The sequence below is a fragment of the Pongo abelii genome, chromosome 16 (genome assembly GCF_028885655.2).
Source record: "Pongo abelii isolate AG06213 chromosome 16, NHGRI_mPonAbe1-v2.0_pri, whole genome shotgun sequence".
Classification (NCBI taxonomy): Eukaryota; Metazoa; Chordata; class Mammalia; order Primates; family Hominidae; genus Pongo; species Pongo abelii.
The window spans coordinates 88,855,111-88,878,730 of record NC_072001.2 but is presented as its reverse complement, the minus strand read 5'-3'; the positions used below and the strand labels follow the sequence as shown (position 1 = coordinate 88,878,730).

At 48.5% G+C, this 23,620-nt stretch overlaps 1 protein-coding gene across 2 annotated transcripts in view; it reads left to right on the top strand.

The window, feature by feature from the left end:
- The first annotated feature begins 14,473 nt into the window (after positions 1-14,473).
- Positions 14,474-23,620, top strand: part of KLHL25 (kelch like family member 25) — a 38,113-nt gene continuing 28,966 nt past the window's right edge. Inside the window, exon 1 of one of the 2 annotated variants that reach the window (XM_024232943.3) lies at positions 14,474-14,565. The gene's annotated coding sequence lies outside the window, so the exon portion shown is untranslated. The remainder of the gene's footprint in view (positions 14,566-23,620) is intronic. The other variant, XM_003778506.5, reaches the window with a different exon arrangement.

Genomic DNA, 23,620 nt, shown 5'->3' with positions numbered 1-23,620 from the left:
CCGAGTAGCTAGAATTACAGGCGCCTGCCACAAAGCCCAGCTAATTTTTTGCATTTTTAGTAGAGATGGAGTTTCTCCATGTTGGTCAGCTGGTCTCAAACTCCCAACCTCAGGTGATCCGCCAGCCTTGGCCTCCCAAAGTGCTGGGATTACAGGCATGAGCCACCACGCCCAGAGCAGTAATTACATTTTAACATAAATTTTGGAGAGGACGAACATTCAAACCATAGCAGGATAATACTAGCCTCACAAAATAACTTTAGAAATATTCCTATGCCTTCTATTTTCTGGAGGAAATTGTGTAAAATTTGCATTCGTTGTTCTTTAAATGTTGTTAGAATTTTCCAGTGAGACTATCTAGGCCTGGATATTTTTGCAGGGAGAGCTTTGAAATTGTTAATTCAATTCCTTCAGTGGTTATGGGACTAGTCAGATTTTCTGTTTCATCTTGGATGAGTCTTGATAGTTTGTGGTTTTTGAAGGATTGGTCCATTTCATAAAGTTGTCAAATTTATCACTGTAAAGTTGTGTATTAGTCCATTCTCACGCTGCTATAAGGACATACCTAAGACTGGGTAATTTATAAAGAAAAAGAGGTTTAGGCCGGGCATAGTGGCTCACACCTATAATCCTAGCACTTGGGGAGGCTGAGGCGGGTAGATCACTTGAGGTCAGGAGTTCAAGACCAGCCTGGCCAACATGTGAAATCCCATCTCTACTTAAAATACAAAAGTTAGCCAGGCATGGTGGTGTGTGCCTGTAATCACAGCTATTTGGGAGGCTGAGGCAGGAGAATTGCTTGAGATGGAGGTTGCAATGAGCTGAGGTCACAACATTGCCCTCCAGTCTGGGGGACAAGAATGAAACTCTATCTCAAAAAAAAAAAAAAAAAAAAAAAGAAAGAAAGTAAGAAAGAAAAGAAAAAGAGGTTTATTGGACTCACAGTTCCACATGACTGGGGAGGCCTCATAATCATTGCAGAAGGCAAAGGAAGAGCAAAGGCATGTCTTACATGGTGGCAGGCAAAAGAGCCTGTGCAAGGGAACTACCCTTTAAAAAACCATCAGATCTCATGAGAACAGCACAGGAAAACCCACCCCCATGATTCAATTACCTCCCACTGGGTCCCTCCCATGACATGTGGGGATCATGGTAGCTACAATTCAAGATGAGATTTGGGTGTGGACAGAGCCAAAGCATATCAAGTTGTTTATAGAATGCCTTTATTAACTTTGTTTTAAAAAAAAACTCTACAGGATCTGTAGCAATATCCCCTATTTAATTCTTGTTGTTGGTAATTTGTGTCTTCTCTTCTTTTGTTTTTGTCAATCTTACTAGAAGTTTATCAATTTTACTGATGTTTTTCTTAAGAATCAGATTTTTTTTTTTTTGAGCCCTCTCTCACCCAGGCTGGAGTGCAATGGCACACTCTCCACTCACTGCAGCCTCCACCTCCTGGGTTCAAGCGATTCTCCTGCCTCAGCCTCCTGAGTAGCTGGGACTATAGGCACATGCCACCATGTCCAGCTAATTTTTGTATTTTAAGTAGAAGCGGGGTTTCACCATGTTGGCCAGGGTAGTCTCGATCCCTTGACCTTGTGATCCGCCCACCACAGCCTCCCAAAGTGCTGGGATTACAGGCATGAGTCACTGCGCCCGGCCTCCTTTTTTCTAATGTAAGCATTTAGTGCTATCAATTTCCCACTAAACACTGCTTTCCCTACATCCTACGTATTATGATAGGCTGTATTTTTGTTTTCATTCTGTTCTATGCAATTTTTCATAGTCAGCAGTGTACATTATTTATTATTTATGATCCACTCTCATACAAATGATGTCATGAAGAACTTCCATTTACCAACAATTCTGAACCATGTCTTGTGTAAAAAACAAACAAACAAAACAGAAATGTTCTCAAACTCAGGCATACATCTGGAAACAACTCAAACTTGGAGGAAAGTTAGAAAGAAACTATATTGGAAGGAGAGTGTGTAGGGACGCTGTCAGCTCAGCCATGTGTAGGTTTCTTGAAGGTCCAATCTTCTCATGTGAGAGAGAAAGTATGGAACATTTGCCAGCTGGTGCACACCAAATCAATCCTCTTTTCAGTATTGAAACAAACAGCATCTTATTAAGAACTTGGCTTCTCTACTTTACAGGGAATTGGACTACTTCTGTGGCTTTCAATATTGTATTGTCAGGAAAGTTTTCTTGTTGGGATTGTGTGTGTATTTGCTAATTATTTCTACCTTTGAGACTTCTTTTCTAACCCATAGATTATTTAGAAATGTGTTTAATTCCTTCATGTTTAGAGGTTTTCTGTTTGTTTTTCTGTAATTGTTTTCTAGTTCGATTCCATTATGGTCAGAGAACACATTTTCTATAATTTCTTTTTCTTTTTTCATTTGTTGAAATTTGGTTTATGGCCCTAGATATGATCCATCTTGGTGAATGCTTCATGGGCACCTGGGGAAAAAATGTATATTCTGTTATTGGAAGGAGTGTTTGATAAATATCAATTAGAGCCTGTGGACTGATTGTGCTCTTCAGATCTATATCCTCTCTGGTTTTCTAATAGTACTATCAGTTGCTGAGTGGACGGTTTTAAAGTCCCCAACTATGATTGTGCATTTGTCTATTTCTCCTTTTAGCTTTATACTATTTACTTCATGTATTTTGAGGCTCTGTTTTTTGGTGCATTCACATTTAGAATCACCATGTCATCCTGATAGATTAATCCTTTTTTTATTGTCATTGAACTGTTTGTCCTCTCTCTCTCTCTCTCTCTTTCTTTCTTTCTTTCTGTTTGTCTGTCTTCTAGGCTCCCAGGCCCACTTCCACCTACAGATCTTGGCAGGGGATGAGGCCTAGGATTATGCTTTTTTTTTTTTTTTCAGACAGAGTCCTGCTCTGTTCGCTCTGTCGCCCAGGCTGGGGTGCAGTGACCCGATCTAGGCTCACTGCAACCTCTGCCTCCCGGGCTCATGCAATCCTCCCACCTCATCTTCCCAAGTAGCTGGGACTATACATGCCTGCCACCACAACTGGCTAATTTTTGTATTTTTTGTAGAGATGGGGTTTTGCCATGTTGCCCAGGCTGGTCTCAAACTCCTGGGCCTGAGCAATTATTTGTGTTTTCTACATCTTTGAGGCAGTTTCAATAACCTATATTTTCCCAGAAATCTTCAGCCTTATTGAGGTTGTCAAAATATTTTGTTAAACTGTTGCATATTGAGTGTATATGCATACACGGTGTTTTTATATTTATACAATATTTGCAATTATCTATAAATAGTGTATACTTTACAGCATTGTTTGTAAGATGTTATAATGTACATAAATATGATTGTACTTTATGTACCCATTTGCCAATTGCTTTTCTCACTCAACAGGAGTCTTCAAGATGTATCCGTGTTGGCACATAAAGACAGCTGATTACTTTTCACTGGCGTGTAGGCGATCCTTTGTATAAATAAACAGTAACAGTTAATTTACTCACATGCCTGGTTTTTCCTGTGGTGAGTTTTCAGTATATGATGGACCTGGGGAGGCTTGGTAGCAGGACAATTGGCAGGACTGCTAGCCAGAAGCCAGTTTATTTTTATTCTTCTCATCTTCCCTTCCCCATGCTCCCAGTTACTCCTCCCAGGGCCTCTTTTTCTTTTCTTGAATCTGTCCCTGCAATTTCCCATGTCAAGTCTTCATTTACACCTTGAGATGCTTTTCTACCCCTTTTGAATTTTACCCACTTAGCGAGACCCAGTGCAAATGTTACCTCCAAACCTCATCTTTTCTTCTCCAACTCTGCCATGGCATGTTATTTGACTCTATCGCATTCTTTGTTTTCTTTTTTCTTTTTTTGCAACATTAGGCATTATTTGTGCTATTTTTAACAACAAGGACTAGGATTTATTCACCTTTGTATCCCTTCTCTCTCTAGATCTACTCAACTCCCAGCATTGTGCCTAGAACATGTTGCATGCTTGATAGACATTTTGAAATCAACACATTAATGAACTAAGCCTGTGGTCTTTAAACAACCCCTAGATAACATCCCCAATTGGGTATGCATGGACTCATTTGAACATGGAACCAAATTCCACAGGACTCACTGTCTATTTTTCTGGAGGAGCTTTTCTGGAACCAAGCCCAGGAATCTTCCAGTCCTGTCCTGGCTACATCCCCACAGCTTTCATGGATGCCAGGGAGGGGCCCCAAGGGGTGGAGGCCACCCCCTCTGCCATCAACAACTAGCAAGTATTAGAATCCTAATGCTATAAGATTTTCAGGGGTGGCAAGTGAGAAGTTCTTACCCCTCTAGCTGGGGAGTTATCAGAGATGACATTGATAATAATAGTGACATTCACGGACAAAAATTACAATTAATAGAGCACTTAGGAAGAGTAACCAAGGGACTCTCCTTGGCAACTTACAAACGTCCAGCTGTACTCACAGCTAGGATGCTTCCTGGCTAGGGTTTATTCGCTCCCAGGCTCTGCCGTAAGTGCTCTACACAGAATTTTGTTTTGTTTTGAGACAGAGTTTCACTCTTGTTGCTCAGGCTGGAGTGCAATGGCTCACTGCAACCTCTGCCTCCTGGGTTCAAGTGATTCTCCCGCCTCAGCCTTCCAAGTAGCTGGGATTACAGGCGCATGCCACCACGCCCAGCTAATTTTTGTATTTTTAGTAGAGACAGGGTTTCACCATGTTGGCCAGGCTGGTCTAGAACACCCGACCTCAGGTGATCTGCCTGCCTCGGCCTCCTAAAGTGCTGGGATTACAGGCTTGAGCCACCGCGCTCAACCTTACACAGAATGATTTTTTAAAATCTAACCTTTTCCGAACGTTATGAAGTAGGAATTATTATTATTCCCCTTTAATGATGGAAAAATTGGGGCTGCGAGGGGTAAAATCAGCTGTCCATGGCACCCACAAGGTGGCAGAGCCAGGATGCAAACTCAGGTTTTTCTGGGTTTCTCCAAATGCCATTTCTTTCCTCTTTCCTGCTCTCCCACACTCTCTTCCTTTGTTCCTTCCTTCTGAACATTATTTTTTGATTATACAGAGAAACCCCGAATACATTTTTCTAAAACTCCAGATCATATGGATAGAGTACAAGCCTCCTTTATCCTTCTTCTTCCTCTTATTCATACATAGAAATATATCATTTTAACTGATTTTTTTCAGCCTCCAACTTGGTTTTTGAAGTATTATTATTATCATTATTATTATTATTATTTTTGAGATGGAGTCTTCTCTGTTGCCCAGGCTGGACTGCAGTGGCACGATCTCGGCTCACTGCAACCTCTGCCTCCTGGGTTCAAGTGATTCTCCTGCCTCAGCCTCCAGAGCAGCTGGGACTACAGGCGCCCACCACCACGCCCGGCTAATTTTTTATATTTTTAGAAGAGATGGGGTCTTACCGTGTTAGCGAGGATGGCCTCGATCTCCTGACCTCATGATCCGCCCGCCTCAGCCTCCCAAAGTGCGGGGATTACAGGTGTGAGCCACTATGCCTGGCCTTTGAATTATTTTTTGAATAAACAATAGATTCCCATGGCTCAGAAATGAAACTAACTAACAAGGTGTCCCGTGGAGTCCACCTCTGCCCAATATTGCCCCTCCCCACTTACAGGGAGCTGCTGGGTTATTTTCTGAATGTCCTCGAGGGAATCTTAATTCACACACATGCATTTCCATGAGTGTTTCTGAATTCTCCCACTTGGGGGCCAAAAGTTAGCACACTGTACAAACTGTTTTGCATCTTCAACCGTTGTTTGTTAACCATTGTTCCCTATTGTGTTTTTCCTCCTCATTTCTGAGAAGGAAAGGAGTAGGGCAGGCCGGGTCAGTGTTTCTAAATGGTGGCATTTGTTCTGACACCACTTATCTTCCTCCCTGTAGCTCCTTCCCCCACTTCTGGTTTTATTTATTATTTATTTATTTATTTATTTTGAGACAGAGTCTTGCTCTGTCACCCAGGCTGGAGTGCAGTGGCGTGTTCTCGGCTTACTGCAATCTCCGCCTCCCGGGTTCAAGCAATTCTCCTGCCTCAGCCTCCTGAGTAGCTGAGATTACAGATGTGTGCCACCATGCCCGGCTAATTTTTGTATTTTTAGTAGAGATGAGGTTTCACCATGTTGGTCAGGTTGGTCTCGAACTCCTGACCTCAGGTGATCTGCCTGCCTCAGCCTCCCAAAGTGCTGGCATTACAGGCGTGAGCCACGGTGCCTGGCCTTTCCCGCCCTTGTGGTAGCTCCCCCGCCACTGGCATCTCTGGCCAGGCTCTGGACACCTAAAGCTCCGCCTGGTGTTTCTGCACATGCCTGCTGCCCCACAGACCAGACTAGTCATACCCTTCATTCTTCCACGCCACTGTAGCACGCCAGTGCATGAGCATGAAACCACCTTTGCAAAAATCATAACTGAGAAAATTATGACGGCCAGGCGTGGTGGTTCATGACTGTAATCTCAGCACTTTGGGAGGCCAAGGCGGGTGGATCACCTGAGGTTGAGAGTTCGAGACCAGCCTGGCCAGAATGGAGAAACCCCGTCTCTACTAAAAACACAAAAATTAGCCGGGCATGGTGGCACATGTCTGTAATCTCAGCTACTTGGGAGGCTGAGGCACAAGAATTGCTTGAACCCAGGAGGCAGAGGTTGCAGTGAGCCAAGATCTTGCCATTGTACCCCAGCCTGGGTGACAGAGTGAGACTCTGTCTCAGAAAAAAGAAAGAAAGAAAGAAAGAAAGAAGGAAGGAAGGAAAGAAAGAAAGAAAGAAAGAAAGGAAGGAAGGAAGGAAGGAAGAAAGAAAGACAGGAAGGAAGGAAGGAAGGAAGAAAGAAAGAAAGAAAGAGAAAGAAAGAAAGAAAATTATAATAATGAAAAAGATCAGAACTAACTGACCCCATCTTGCTTCTAACCTGTAAACTGTCCTTGTTCATTCCTGGACATAGGCCAAACTAGCTTTCGGAAGGAATTTAGTGTATGGTTTAAGTAATGGCCCTTCCCAAAAGGCTAAACTCTTCTTGTAAAACAAATGAAAGGCCACCACCAAGTCAAGATGAGAGGGGCTGGAATTCTAAATATTACCAGCCATCATTCCAGAGGTCATAAGATTTGCAACTTCCTTAATTACTCTTGAAGGTGACATCACTCTTATGAACCTAAGATTGGCTTTTTGAGATGTCTTTTCAGGCTTTTGCATTTCTAACACCGGATGGCCCCACCTGTACCTGCCAATCAGTTCTGCGGCCCCCAATCAGGAACTGACTCAGCAGAAGAGAACAGCTTTGACTCCCTATGATTTTATCCCCGAGCCAACCAATTGGCACTCCCAATTCACTGGCCCCCTACCCACCAAATTATCCTTAAAAACTCTAATCCCTGAGTTTTCGAGGAAACTGATTTGAGTAATAATAAAACTCCGGTCTCCCACACAGCTGGCTCTGCATGAATTACTCTTTTTCCATTGCAATTCCCCTGTCTTGATAAATTGGCTCTGTCTAGGCACCAGGCAAGGTGAACACACTGGGCGGTTACAAGCATGCTTTCTATGTCAGACAAAGGTCTTCATGATGGCATTGCCAGAGGTGTGAGAGGAAAAAATTTAGAGAAAGGGGCTTCATGAAGACTGATGAGTAGCTACAGCTTCTTTAGACAGAAGGAGTAGGCCGGGTGCAGTGGCTCACGCCTGTAATCCCAGCACTTTGGGAGGCTAAGGCAGGCAGATCATTTGAGGCCAGAGGTTCGAGACCAGCCTGGCCAACATGGTAAAACCCTGTCTTTACTAAAAATACAAAAATTAGCAGGGTGTGGTGGCATGCGCCTGTAATCCTAGCTACTCGGGAGGCTGAAGCATGAGAATTGCTGGAATCCGGGAGATGGAGGTTGCAGTGAGCCAAGATAGCACTACTGCACTCTAGCTTGGGCAACAGAGTGAGACTCTGTATCAAAAAAAAAAAAAACAAACAAACCACGGAAGAAGCAGTGAGAGTGAGAGTCAGATTGTAGCAGGACGAGCCACAGACAAAACTCCTCAGACACCAGGTTAAAGAAGGAAGGAGCTTTATTCAGCCAGGAACTTTGGCAGACTTGCGTCTCAAAAGCCGAGCTCCCCAAATGAGCAATTCCTGTCCCTTTTAAGGGCTTACAGCTCTAAGGTGGTCCGCGTGAGAGGGTCATCATCGATTGAGCAAGCAGAGGGTACATGACTGGGGGCTGCATGCACTGGTAAACAGAACAGAACAGAACAGGACAGGGATTTTCACAATGCTTTTCCATACAATGTCTGGAATCTATAGATAACATAACCAGTCGGGTCCGGGGTCGATCTTTAACTACCTGGCCCAGGGCGTGGCACCGGGCTGTCTGCCTGTGGATTTCATTTCTGCCTTTTAGTTTTCACTTCTTCTTTCTTTGGAGGCAGAAATTGGGCATAAGACAATATGAGGGGTGGTCTCCTCCCTTAAGATGGCTTCTATCTCAGGCAGTCGTCACACTGCCACCAGGTGAAAACATGACACCTTCCCACCTCCTGCAGCTGCTGTCCCTGCCAGACCCAGCCCTCCTGCTCCTTTGTGTGCCCAGGGCCAGCAGTGACTCACCAGTGACCTTAATCCTGGCTGCTCCCCCAGGAAGGCAACCTCTGACACCTGGCTCCTCCCTTGGGAAATGAAGCTGACAAAGCCACTTTTTGCCACTGCCTTGCCCTGAGTGGGTTCCATCTTTGGGGTGCTAGATTAAAAATTGAAGACTTGATTGAATAGATCCAACACCAAGATCATAATCTCCTAATTTTGTGGTGGTGGACACTATCTCTGAAGCTGCATTGAGTTCATTCTGAATTCACTGCATAAATATTTATGGAGTGCTTCCAGGTTTGGAAATGAGGCCCTGCTCTCATGGGACTTATATTTTGGAAGAGGAGACCGCCAATCAAATCCCACTCCCCCCAAATAAAATTTATATCTGTGTATCTTATTGTCAATGCCCTCCATCAGAAGTACCTGTAGTTGAACAACTTGAGCTTATTGTTGCGAGGGAGACCACACATGATGGGGTAACCATGGGGCATCTCAGTACAAGTGTGTTAAGAAGAACCTGTAATAGGATTTGGGCTTTGGTTGGGTGGCTTTGGAGAGGACCCAAGGAAGTAGGGATTTGCTCTGCATCAGCTGCCCTCAGAAAGCAGGGATAAGTCTGGGATAGGGTATCTTATCCAAAAGGACAGCAGACTAGAGTGAGGCTAAAGCTGGAATTAACCAAGAGGCAACAGTCATTCATAGCAGCTGGGAGAGGAGGATGTTTGACACTTTGGGGCTTGGACAATGTTGGTGCTTTGTCTGTGTTCAGACATGATGATGGAGTGGGCTTGTTTGTCTGGACCACTCATGGTCACAGAGTGCTCTTTTCTTTTTTTTTTTTTAGATGGAGTCTTGCTCTTGCCACTCAGGCTGGAGTGCAATGGCACAGTCTAGGCTCACTGCAACTTCCGCCTCCCGGGTTCAAGTGATTCTCTTGCCTCAGCCTCCTGAGTAGCTGGGATTACAGGCACCCGCCACCACGCCTGGCTAATTTTTGTATTTTTAGTAGAGACAGGGTTTTGCCATGTTGGCCAGGCTGGTCTTGAACTCCTGACCTCATGATCCACCCGCCTTGGCCTCCCAAAGTGGGATTACAGGTGTGAGCCACCGCACCTGGTCAGAGTGCTCTTTTCTGATGCTGATGGTCTGGGACATTGTTTATGTTCAACATGAGAGCACCAAGGCCTAGCTGTGCATGCAGGCCAGCTCCTCCCTGCCAGGGGTTGCCTCTCTCTCTCTCTCTCTCTCTCTCTCTCTCTGTCTCTGTGTGTGTGTGTGTGTATGTGTATATACTTTCAGGTGGAAGTAAGTGCCTTGGACATATGGACTAGTGTGAGGGACTGCCAGGAGTGGGGAATGTGGCTGCTCAGGGTGGTCAGGAGGGCCTAGGTGGCAAGGTGACATGTGAGCAGAAACCAGAAGGAAGCGGGGGAGGGAAGCATGTGGCCCCCTGAGGCAGAGCAATCCCATAGAGCAACAAGGGCAAGGCCCTGAGTGGGAGTGGGCTTGGCCTGTTCGAGGCCTTGAAAAGGGATCAGTGGGTCTGGAGCAGAGCATGTCAGGGTCAGGAACAGGGAGGTGGGAGTTGATGTGTGAGAGTGGCCCAGGCCAGACCAGGGCAGGCTTGTGGGCCAATGGTAGGACTTTGGCCTTCACTCTGAGTGAGGTGGGAGCTACTGGTGGATTTCGAGGGGTAGACAGATATAATGAAATTGTCCTATAAAAAGATCCCTCTGGCTGCTGTGTTGAGAACAGATTCTATGGGAGCAGGGTGGAAGAGGGAGATGGTCTGGAGGCTGCCATAATATCACAGAGGAGAGACAATGACAGTGTCTCTAGACCAGCCTAGGGGTGGCAGTGGAAGTAGTAAGTACTCAGACTCAACAGGGATTTCCTGATGGATTGGACATGGGGTAGGAGAGAATGATGCCAAGTTTTATCTTACAAAAGGAAAGACTGAGTTGTCCTTTCCTGAGATGGGGAAGCCCACAGGGAGAGCAGCCATAGGAGCTCAGTGGAGACAGTTTGAGGGTAAGGTGCCCTAGACATGCACATGGAGATACCCAGTAAGCAGCTGCACCCATGGGCTTGGAGCTTATGGAGAAGGCGGGGTGGGAGCACAGAGTTGGCAGTTGCCAGTGCTTATATGAGCGTAAGGCATGGGCCTGGATGAAATCACTTAGAGTGTGTAGGTAGGGAAGGGAATAGGTCTTCTTATCTCCCTATGCTCCCTACGCTCGCTTCCTGGGCACTCCAATATTTGTAGGTCTGAGAAGTGAGGGGGAATCAGCAGAGGAGACTAAAAAGAACATCTGAGAAGGTAGAAAGAAAACCAAGAGGCCGGGCGAGGTGGCTCACGCCTGTAATCCCAGCACTTTGGAAGGCCAAGGTGGGTGGATCACCTGAAGTCGGGAGTTTGAGACCAGCCTGACCAACATGGAGAAACCCCATCTCTACTAAAAATACAGAATTAGCCAGGCATGGTGGTGCATGCCTGTGATCCCAGCTACTCGGGAGGCTGAGGCAGGAGAATCGCTTGAACTCGGGAGGCAGAGGTTGAGGTGAGCCGCGATCGCGCCATTGCACTCCAGCCTGGGCAACAAGAGTGAAACTCCATCTTAAAAAAAAAAAAGAACCAAGAATTTGATCATCTATTAACAAATATATATTGAATTCTATACATCATCCCAGAATTTCTGAGACTTCAGATTCTGGGCCACCAGGAATACTAGCTAGATGGCAATGCTGGGAGGACGGTATTGGTAAGGACTGTTGGTGGACAACAGGCATCTATTCTTCCCTCTTCCTTGTTAACAGAACCCTGACTTTGAGGAGGTGATGTACTAACATAAAAGTCTACGTTTCCCAGCTGCTCTTGCAGGTAGGAAAACTAAATTCTGTCCATAAACAAAAGTGTTGTGTGGGACTTCTGCAGTCTGCATAAATAGAGCTAACCAGGCTGGAAGACACACATCTCATGCTCTTCCGCCATTATTCCTTCCTACTGTCTGGGATATAGATGTTAAGAGTTGGAGCCCTAGCAGCCATCTTGGACTATGGGGCAACCTTGCAAATGGGAACCAAGCATTACAGATGAAGGAATAAAAATATAGTAGCCCGTGTTTCTGACAACTGTGGAGTTGCCAATAAGGGATAGCTTAACTTTAGATTTCTTTTGCATAAGCAAGAAACTTCTATCTTGTTTCAGTCACAGTTAATTTTGGGTTTTCTGTCATATGCAGTAAAAACTAATTCTAACGGATATGAGATTTATTCACAGTATTTCAAAACTGTGTAGACAACTTTCATGCAGCCCCAAAAGTTCTGAGATGAATTCATGGTCCCTGCCCTCCCAGAACTCCCTGCACAGCAGGTGGACTAGGTAAGCAGGCCATTACAACACTGGCTGGTAAGGGCTGTGTTGACTGTAATGCTCCAGGGTCCGCAATAGATGGCAAGGCAAACTTCCTCTCTTCCTCTAATCTTCTTTCAAATCATACCTAAATTCGATTAACTCCACACGTGTTCGTGGTCTGATTTTGTCCCATTGCTTATACTGTATTTGATTTTAATATAGTCTAGTACCTAATTTAAGCCTTGGAGTTGAAGAGAGGAAAAATTATAATGTGGACCAGATTTTACGTGGTTGGCACTTATAATTTTACAGCGAACCTGCATAGAATAATAAGCAACAGTTATAAACTTGCCAAGAATCAATTTTGCATGTGGAGCTTCATTCAACCAACAATTCTATAAACGCTCTAGCGCTAGAAAATCGGCAGGATAAAACTACAAATGTGATCTCTGTCATTTCCTTAATGAAGCAATTACTTTGATGCTAATGTGTTGGAGTTCGTTCCTTCCAGTGGGTTCGTGGTCTCGCTGACTTCAGGAATGACGCTGCGGACCTTTGCAGTGAGCGTTACAGCTCTTAGAGGTGGTGTGGACCCAAAGAGTGAGCAGCAGAAAGATTTACTGTGGAGAGCGAAAGAACAAAGCTCCCACAGCGTGGAAAGGGACCAAAGTGGATTGCTGCTCCTGGCTGGGGGTGGCCAGCTTTTATTCCCTTATTTGTCCCTGCCCATGTGCTGCTGATTGGTCCATTTTACAGAGTGCTGATTGGGCCATTTCACAGAGCACTGATTGGTCCATTTTACAAACCTCTAGCTAGTCACAGAGCGCTGATTGGTGCATTTCTACAGAGCACGGAATGGTACATTTTACAAACCTCTAGCTAGCTACAGAGCGCTGATTGGCGCGTTTTACAATCCTCTTGTAAGACAGAAAAGTTCTCCAAGTCCCCACTGGACCCAGAAAGTCCAGCTGGCTTCACCTCTCACTACCTTTTCTCTTGGGAAGGCACCTTAACAGTGCACTTGGCAAGCTTCTTACCTCTGGCCAATACTGTTCATAAATATCAGAACCCTGGTGCCTTAGATGTCTGCAGATCTGGGCCAAATGGAAGCACAAATCTATATTGAGCACTTACTACATGCCAGGCCTATTCCATATGTTATCTTAATCTTTCCCATACCCCCGCAAGAAAGGTTTTAGAATCCTCTTCACCAGTAAGAACCAGACACCAGAGAGTCTGAGCCATCTGCTTCAGTCCTACCCAGCTCTTGAGGGGCAGGGCGGGGCTTCAAACCCAGAACATCAAACTGTTTCCCAAAAACTGTTTCCCAAAAATACCTTCCCTGGTGGTATCTTCTCATCATCTCCCAGTCTTTTAACCCTGGCATACCTGTCCTGTCTAAGCAGCTTTCTACCCAGGGGCTCTATTTCCAAGGTTCCACTAGTTGCAATCCTATCCCCTCTCCCAAATCTTTGCACACTTTCTTAAACCTTCCTTGCACCTCCCACCTCCACCTCCGTCAGGGTGACCTCTGCTTCCTGGGAATTTCCCCGCCCCAGTCTTGGCTCTTTGGTTCTTATCACTTTCTATGCTTTACCTTTTGTATCCTTAAACAACCTACTTGAATTACCGATTTTCATTGGGAGGGAGAAAAGAGAGGACATTTATTGCGCACTCATTTGTCTGGGAGTTTGTCTCCTTTAATCCTCCAAATAATCCGATGAGGAGTTTTTATCTGCCGCTTTACGGATGAGATTGGACACACACAGCAAGCTGAAGTAGTAGTCAGGAGGGAAAACGACGAGGAATCACAAACCGTTCTCCCCCTCCAAGACGAGTGCATGGTGTGGGCGTCCAGGAAACGTTCCTGGAAGAAATTATTGGATGGATGGATGAATGAATGAATGAACATTTAAAGCCTGGCTTACAAAAGGAGTTTAGTGAGAAATGACACAGAGAAGAGAGCTGAAATACCTCGAAAAGTACAGATTTCAAGTACAGGTGGGGTTTGGGGGCTGCAGAAAGTCCCAAACATTCAAACAAGCCCAGAGTGAAAGAAAGGGTTTCATTAACACTCGGGCAACTACAAGTGTGGCTCTGCAGAATCTAAAGAGATCTACAACACTTGTGACCCGAACACAAAAGAGGCATATGCAATCTACAGTGCTCCCTCCGGAAAGCTCTAGAACACCTTCGCGTTTTGTTCCCAAACTTGGGCCGCGGGGGTGGGCAGGCGCCTGTCTCTTTAAGAATCTGGTCGAAGTCCTTTTCCTCGCCCCGCCCCGCCCCCGGCCCCCCTCCCCGCCCCCGGCCCCCCTCCCCTGCGTTGCCGGCGCGGCCTGGGGCCCACCCCCTTCTTCTCTGCGGCTGCAGTGAAGGGTTCGGCTGCCCATCCGTCACAAAGTGGATGCCTCTGATTGGTCGCTGCGCTTCGGGCCGGGAGGCGGGGCGGGAAGGCCGGAGAAACTAGTTTGTTGGCGGAGCCTAGGCTGTACCGCAGCCGGAGCGTTTTTGGCTGTGGGGAGTCGGCCGACTGGAGCCGCGGCGGAGCCTGTTGAGCTCGCGCGGGCGGCCGGGAGTGGTCTCTGAGGCGGCAGCGGCGGCGGCGGGGATCGCCTCCGGCAGTGAGTATCCAGGCCGGGCGGGGGCGCCGTGCTCTGGCCGCTGCACCCGCGCCCCCGCTCCCTGCGCTGGGGACTCACCACCCCGGGCCGGGCCGGGACCAAGCGCTCGGAGCCCCCGCGGGACTGCGTGTCCCGGGAGAAACCCGCGCGCCTGGGGCGGGGGCCCTGGGACAATGGTGGGGAGCGGCGGCCGGCCGGCACCCCGCGGCTCCGCGAGGGAATTCGCCGAGAGCTCTGCACGAGGGAATGAATTGTTTGGCAAATGGATGTTGCGCGCGGGAGCCGCTACTCTTTCCCCAGGGAGTGGTTGATTCATTGAGTCCGCAGACTGTCTTTTTAAAAAATTACTATTGATCCTGGAAAGAGAGACTGCTTGTCTTTGAGGACGCGAGCGGCGATGCTCCGCGCCTCGGACGCCCAGGCCGGATGGCTGCCTGCCCGGCGCAGAGCAAGGGCCCAGGGTTCACAAGGGGAGGGTCTGCGCGGGCCTGGCCTCGGAGCCCCGGGCAGTTCACGTTCCGCCTGCCAGGGTCCCTCGTTTCGGTTTGCAGAACTGTCCAGCGGCAGAGAAAGGTCGCACTCGAAGGCACACCCACCTGTCCACCTGTGTGGCTGCCAGCCTGGCAGGTCCAGAGCAAGCCCTCCAGCCTGACTCTAATTCCCACACTTGCCCTGGCTCCGAGACACCACCGCGCGATGTTACGCCCCCACTCCCCCTGTCTCTTTCGTAGTTGCTTTAGAAGCTTTTCTTTTGGGGGGTTGTGCCCGAGAGATACCAGATACTTTTTTTGTGTTGCTGCTGTAAGCCCCCAAAGTGCATTCCCATTGTCTTTGAACAAAGAAACATCTCTCTAGAGGCCTGACCCAACGAACTGTGCGTGAGGGGGCGGACCCAGGCCCCTGCAGATTTAATCTGGACGCTCTTGGGTCCTGCTGGATCCCGGTGGCTTTGACCTTGGGGAAGGCGGGCTGGGCTTTGACTCTCCTCGGTAGTCAGGGCAGAGAATGCCAGGTGTCTGGACCATTTGGTTCCACTCTTTCGGCCCAATAGAGGGAGGGAGGGAGGGAAGGAAGTTAGCAGTGGCACCAGGAGAGGAGGCAGGATCCCACGGTGTGTATCCTGGACCAGATTCCAGTGACCGTGATGGGGCCAAGCCCTTTGGGACCCTGGGCCCCAGTCTCCCCATTCATAGGAGGAACTGATGCTCAGTGTGCTGATCTGAGCTGTGAGGATTCCTGGCATGTTGGTGAAGGCTTGCGTGGGGGTCTGGGGAAGAGTAGGACACAAAGTCTACCCCACCTCAGGGTCCATTTGGTGTCGCAAGGCCGGAGGCCGTTGGGTCCACAAGCTGTGCCTGTGAAGGTTGACGGAATCAGTCTTTTTCTGGCCCGGCAGCTATTTCAGTTTTGAGTCATTTGTCAGCCAGTGACTCCAGGGAGGTTGATAAAAGGGAGGTGGAAATGGAAGACACCTTCATCTTGGGGTCTTGGGCTGCAGTTGGATTTATGTATGTGGTGCGGAGAGAAGAGCTGTGGGCAAGTTGTATGCTCCACATCGGAAGCAGGTTCTGCAGCCCTATGCCCCTTAATAGCGTTTTAAATCTGCGGGCACCCCGTGTGGGCAGAAGAGAGCAGGAAGAAAAGAGAACAATTACCCAGTGAAAGCAAGCTTGGTTCGTCCCGTCTATCATTTGGGCGGGGGCGGGGGGGAAGGGTAGGATGAGTGAGCGTGTTATTTAGTGGGTGGTTTGTGACTGATTGATTGATTCATTCATTGTTTGAACAGACTTGATTGGGCACCTGCTGTGTGCCAGGCCCTGGGTTAGGTGCTGGAGACTCTTCCTTTAGTGAGCACCTAGATGAGGGAGTGCTGGCACATGGATTAGGGGCCCTGACACATCGTAGTGATAGAGGCAGCAAGAGGAGAGGAGGAGACACAGGTGGGCAAGGCTTCCTGGGGAGAGGATGCCTTGACTAAGATGAGAAAGGCATGTCATAGCCCAGATTCCGGGTGTGGGGCAGCCATCTTTCTCCTGTCGCTCACCCACCCTTCTGCCAGAGGCCAATTCATTGCCAACCTCAAGATAGGCACAGGTTGAGGCCATGGAGAATGCAAGTGGGAGTTGGTAGAAGGTTTGCTCTCGTCCGTAGGGTCTGGCCGCACAGTCAGCAGTCCAGCGCATTTGCAGGAAGCTGGATGGCTTCTGGATGCAGCCTGTCTTCTCTGGGGGTCCTGGGAGAACCTGCCCCCCTGGTCCCAAAGACCAGCCCATTGTCTGAGCCCCTAGTCCCTCTGTACCAGCAAGCAGTGTAGGCATAGCCTGGCCAGTGTGGGCAGAGCTGGCACAAGAAAACGGAGTGGCCAGACACAAATGAATTGGTTGATTGAGATGCTGGTTTTCATCTAATGTGGTAAATTTCATAATTTAATTGCCTCAGCCAGCCAAGGCTGTTGAAGCATTTTTCTCACCAGGAAACACTTAGTTGGAACAAGCTGGGGGTAGAGGAGGGAGGTGCAGGGGAGGAGGGAGGAGGGAGAACTTAAGCATCCACAGCTTTCAGTCACAGCATCCCAACAGGACTTATCAATCAGCAGCTATCCCCAGCTGATGGAAGTCAGCCCAGCCCCTACAGTAGGTTCCAACCCCTTTCCTGGACCACCTCATTTCCATACCAACCTAAAGCTGTCAAAAGCTGATACCTGTCATCTTCAAGGCATCATCATCCCATACTGCCTCCAGGTCCTTCTGGGGCTGTTAGGAGCTGGGGAAGGGGTGCTGTGGGATTAGGTGGGGAAGCGAAGGGGTTTAGGGTTAGGAAGGGCTCCCTGTTAAGTCCTTAAACCCAGGAGTAGTGGAAAGAGCATGGGCTTTGGCACCAGACTGGGGTTCAAATGCTGTGGGTTTGTGATCAATTTCCTTAACCTCATTGAGCTTTGTTAGCTTTTTTCAGGGATATGGTGAAGGTTAACCACCATACTATGCAGAATCTCCTAGAATGGGGTCTGGCACCAAGTGGGTGTCAGTCATGCCGGGCTCCCCTTTCCCTTTTTTGTTTTTGTTCTCTGGGTGCAGAATTGAGGTTGGGTGCTTGTTGCTCTGCAGCTGACTTGCAGCCCTCCCCTGAGTCCCCAGTCACCTCTCCCCTGCCCCCGGCCCCCTACCTCTCTTGCCACTGCTAAACCTTTCCTCCTTTCCTTCCAAGCCCTGTCCCAGCACCCTGTTGGATGATAAACGATAGGTGTGTGTGGCTTATTGACCTTTTTTTCTTTTGAGAAGGAGTCTCGCTCTGTTGCCCAGGCTGGAGCGCAATGGCGCCATCTCAGCTCACTGTGACTTCAGCCTCCCGGATTCAAGCGATTCTCCCGCCTCAGCCTCCTGAGTAGCTGGGATTATAGGCACACACCACCATGCCTGGCTAATTTTTGTATTTTTGTAGAGACAGGGTTTCTCCATGTTGTCCAGGCTGATCTTGAACTCCTGACCTCAGGTGATCCACCCACCTCAGCCTCCCAAAGTGCTGGGATTACAGGCATGAGCTACGGTGCCCAGCCTTTTTTTTTTTTTTTTTTTTTTTTTGAGACGGAGTCTTACTCTATTGCCCAGGCTGGAGTGCAGTGGTGCGATCTCAGCTCACTGCAACCTCCACCTGTCAAGTTCAAGCAGTTCTCTGCCTCAGCTTCCCCAGTAGCTGGGATCACAGGCGCCAGCCACCACGCTCGGCTAATTTTTGTATTTTTAGTAGAGACGGGGTTTCACCATGTTGGCCAGGCTGGTCTTTAACTCCTGACCTTGTGATCCACCCGCCTCAGCCTCCCAAAGTGCTGGGATTACAGGTGTGAGCCACCGCACCTGGCCTTTTTTTTTTTTTTTTTTTAAATGGCAGCTCTGTGGTCTCAGAAGTCAATTTCATTGAGAAATTGCACCATATTTTCTGCAAATACATAAAAATCTTCCCAGCCATACTTTTCTCCCATAGTGGTCTCCTGTTCCCTGATTTGGGTGCAGCGTGTGTATGAGGCTCACCTGGGCCACTTCTTGTTTCATTGTGACTAAGGCCTGAGGCCAGCTCCATCTCTTCACCATCCCATAGCTAGAACCCTCAAACCTGGAACCTATTGGCAGAAAGAGCAGTTGAGTCAGAGTAGGGGAGTCCTGCTTGGTCCCTGCTTGCCTGTGTGACTCCATGCAGGTTCCCTTACCCCTGTGAGCCTCAATTTGCTCTCCTGTATAATACTTCTATTAAATGTTTTGCTATAAAATTTCAAAAGTTCTTGCAAGCTCTGGTGTTCAGCAGTTTTATAAGGCTTGAGTTACTTGCTTAGCCCTTCTGGTCAGGAAGAGCTTGAGCAGCCAGTAGAGTACAGAGGGGCCAATTTAGAAGTCAGGAATGGACCGGGCACGGTGGCTCACCCCTGTAATCCCAGCACTTTGGGAGGCCGAGGCAGGCGGATCACCTGAGGTCGGGAGATTGAGACCAGCCTGACCAATGTGGAGAAACCCCTTGTCTACTAAAAATACAAAATTAGCTGGGCTTGGTGGCTCATGCCTGTAATCCCAGCTACTTGGGAGGCTGAGGCAGGAGAATAGCTTGAACCTGGGAGGCAGAGGTTGCAGTGAGCCGAGATTGCACCATTGCACTCCAGCCTAGGTGACGAGTGAAACTCTGTCTCAACAACAAACAAAGAAGTCAGGAATGGGGTTCTAGTTCCAGCTCTGCCTTGGATGTGTGCTGTGGAAATTGGGCAAGTTACTTTCTCTGGGATCTAGTTTTTTCACCTGTAGAATGAGAGGGGTGACGTAGGCAAGCTCCTAGTTTCCTGGAGACTTGATTCAGATTTTCCCAGTAACTCCAAAGGGACCGGGCTGTTCTCCTTGAGCCTCCTGCAGTTCCCTGTCCCTGCCCACTACCTCAGAGTTTGGGGCCTCCTGCGAAGGGGCTGGTGGAGACAGAAGACTGTATCAGGGGAGCACCAGGCTGGGCTTAGGGGAGCAGGCGTGGGCTCAAAGGAAGGTGGTGTGTGGGTTACTCATTTCTCAAGGCCACCGCTCTGACTGGTCGTGGGCAGGGAGCTGGGCAGCAGTTCTTGGGAGCACCAGGATGACCCCCTCTGGAATGGCTAGGGTGAGACCTCCCTGGTGGGATGTCCCTTGGGCACAGAGCCAGGGCCACCTCCCAGCAGAGAGTTGGACAACGAGCTTTGAGGAGCAAGGGAGATCTTGAGCAAATTAGCTGGACATGGTGGCAGGCGCCTATAATTCCAGCTACTTGGGAGGCTGAGGCAGGAGAATCGCTTGAACCCCAGAGGCAGAAGTTGCAGTGAGCCGAGATCGCGCCATGGCACTGCAGCCTGGGCAACAGAGTAAGATTCTGTCTTAAAAAAAAAAAAAAAAAAAGGGATCTCGAGGGAGCCCAGCGGGGCAGGAGGAGGCGGCTGAGCACCAGCCTGCAAGACCAGTTGGATGGCTCCTCCCACGGGGAAGCAGGGCTGAGCAGGCCGTGGGAGCTCTGTGCCTGCTGCCACCAGCTCAAGGGCCACATTCACCTTAAGTGTCACTCCCCACCCACCTCTGCCAGGAGGAGCCTTCCACCATCAGCCGAGTGGTGAGGAGTAGGATGCAGGGAAAGGATGGAGACAAAAAAGCCTTGCTTACATTTTTTGCCTGTTGCCATTGGGCCCCCAAGGAGAGGCTGACCACAGATCCATCTAGGCCGAGCAGAATTAATTTCCTAATTAAGATAAGGAGAAGCTTTGCTCATTCAAACTCCAGGACAAGCTGCCAGCCAGGTTTGCTGTTGGCCAGTTTGTCTGAGAGGAGTGAGGGCTGAGAGATGGAGGAGCTCTTTTTCTAGAAAACCATGGCGATTCCATCCATTGTCCGGAGTTCATGTTCTGCACCCTAGCTGGGCTTGTGAGACCTTGGCAGCAAATCCCTTAACCTGTGAACGCCTTTGTTGTTCACAGGCTTGGAAATCTGAGGGAAAAAGGTACCCAGCTCTGTTCATGCAAGAAACATTGATTTAGTTTTCTGAATGGCTCGCCCTGGACCAGAAGCTGAGGAAAGAGAGTCAGATTCAAAGAGCTCCTGCTTGGGAGCTCAGTGTCTGATGTGGGAGGCAGACAGGCGGGTATGACACAGCGCTAGGGTCTCAATAGTGGGCATTTTGAGAGTCTGCCTCAGTTTCCTCATTGATGAGGTGAGGAAGTGGACTGTTGGTTTCCTCATTTCAAATGTGTCCAGGGAATTTGTTTTTTCCCCATCTGTTCTCTGCCAGGCTCTGGGATTCAGTGGAGAACAAGGCAAGGTCCTCCCTAACCCTGTCCTGATCCCACATTCAGCTGAGGGACGCAGACAACAGACTGACAAAAATACGCAGCCGCAGAGGAAGTGGACAGGGAGGTGTGGGAAGATGGCCACGTGAGGGTGCCCTCTGAAGGGGGGTCAAGGAAGGCCTCTCTGGGGTGGTGACATCTGAGCCAGCCGTGGGAGGATCAGAGAAAGGCCTGCCAGGTGGGGAGCACAGCTCGTGTAAAGGCTGGGCCTGCGTGGGCTGCGGACGGAGACATCATGAGGCATAGAGAGGCGCCACACCCTGACATTCTGCAGTCCTCTGGTGCAGGGGGAGACTGAGGATAACATTGTCCTCTTTCATTTTATTGTTTTTCTCTGATTTAAATAATATATCAATGGATTTCCTTTTTTTTTTTTTGAGATCTAGTTTCCCTCTCATTGCCCAGGCTGGAGTGCGGTGGCGCGATCTCAGCTCACTGCAACCTCCGCTTCCCAGTTCAAGCGATTCTCCTGCCTCAGCCTCCCAAGTAGCTGGGATTACAGGCGCAAGCCACCATGCCCAGCTAGGATTTCCTTTATAAATGAAAAATACAGGAAAAGATGGAGCACAGTGTGAGGGTCCATGCCCTCCTTTGTATCTGTCCACAGATGGGTGCATACGCTTCTAGTCCTCCATTGTATGTGCAGATTTTGCGTTTACATAATTTGAATCATATTTAATACTCTGCAACTTATACTGCGTAGTGTGTGGTGGAGCTCTTTTTCACAGTGTCATCATATTCCACACTGCAGCCAAACCATCATTTTCCTCTCATTGTGTCCTAAGGAGAGACTTTAGGTCATGCCTCATTTTCCCTGTATGTTCAATGAAATCTTGTGTGTCCTTCATCATGCATCTTTATGAGCAAGTGTGATTATTTTAAATTTTCATTGTCAAAGCCAAATGTCCTTTGCAAAGACTTACCCAGTTTACTCTCCCACTAATAATAGTGCCTGAGTGCCCATTTCTCTACAGACTCACCAAATTTTTTTTTTTTTTTTTTTGAGACTGAGTTTAACTCTTGTCACCCAGGCTGGAGTGCAATGGCGTGATCTCAGCTTATAGCAACCTCTGCCTCCCAGGTTCAAGCAATTCTCCTGCTTCAGCCTCCCAAGTAGCTGGGATTATAGGCAGGCGCCACCACGCCCAGCTAATTTTGTATTTTTAGTAGAGACTGCGTTTCTCCATGTTGGCCAGGCTGGTCTCAAACCCCTGACCTCAGGTGATCCACCTGCCTCGGCCTCCCAAAGTGCTGGGATGACAGGCGTGAACCACTGCGCCCAGCCCCCAAATTTTTGATGTTATCCACATTTTTAGTTTTAGCTAATGTGATGGGGGGGGGGGTGGCGGCAGGTGGAATCTCATTGTTCCATTAAAAAAAAAAAGTTTATTCAGGCTTTGTCCTTTGATTCTAGTCCACTTTTGTCTTTCCAGAAGATCAAAGTTTATTGAGTGCTGGTTCTGCCTCTTATTGGTCTCCTGACCTCAGCTGGGGACTCATCTGTGAAATGAAGCCCTTTAATCCCTGCCCGCCCCTGCCCCCCACTAGGCTGCTGTATTTTTTGCATGGCAAAACATTCCTGAAAGTTCATTTTATGCTGAAAAGCTCTGCAAACATGAAGAGGCATGGTTTTTACTAGCGAAATGGAAATATCTGGAACATTTGAGTGAATTCAGGTGTTTCTAAACAGCCAGCATATCCAGGGGAGGAGCTGGGGTGACTTTGCCCATGTGCAGTGGAGCTGGCCTTAGGTGGGAGGTGTCTGCCTATTGTCCCAGAGATTCATGGGGCCTTACCTGGCTGAGAGAGCCATCTGGCTGGGCTTGAGAGCTCTTCTCAGAGGGCTGGCTCAGTCAATGATCTGTCACCTGTCTGCAGCAATAAAGAAATGAGCCAGGAGGACAGAGAGAGTTCCCTGGCTGGTCCAGAGAAAGGCCCAGAAAGGGGCAGTGGCCACCACAGACTAAACCCTGTTTACTTGCCTGTGTGGTCCCAGGAGGCATCAGGCCCCATGATAGAGGAGCCAGGGAACTGCTGACCATGGCCTGGGCCCCAGAGGAATTCATTACTGCTGGGTACCTGGGGACGTTTTGGCCAGGCTCTCCCCACCCTTCAGGAAGCAACATCCAGGTTTGGCCATGACTCCCCTGCTGCCCTGGAGATGACTCAGAACCAAGCTGCAGAGGAGGCTCCTGTGATCCCAGCCAGCCTGACCTACTTGGAACAGTCTCAGGGACAGATGTAGGTAGGGGGAAGGGAGAGGGTAACCAAGAGGACAATGGGACCCTCAAAGGGCTTTGGTAGGGAGGCCTCCTGCCTTTATACCTCTGCAGCTAGTGAGCAGGAGAAGGGAAAGGGGAGGGGCCTTGCTGAAAGCAGTTTTTGCATTTATTAGACACCTCCTGATTCTGAGAGTTGGGTGTTTCATTAAGAGAGTAAGGGAAGCATCTCATTCTAGAGCTGATTTTGCATGGGTCCTCCTAGGGCAGGGGGGTGAGTCGGTTGCCCTTGCTGGGCTCCTGTCCCACTGCCATTGTGAGCGTAGCTTGAAGGCATTTCACTGAGTTGAAGTGAGGTCGAATCACCGGGTTTCTTTTCAGGCATCAACTGGTATATCTGTGTTGCAGGAAGTTGCAGTTGCTATTTTTACCACTCCAACCAGGACTTTTTACTGGGAGGTACAATTACAAGCAAAATGCCGGGGTTTGGCTGGTTAGCTAA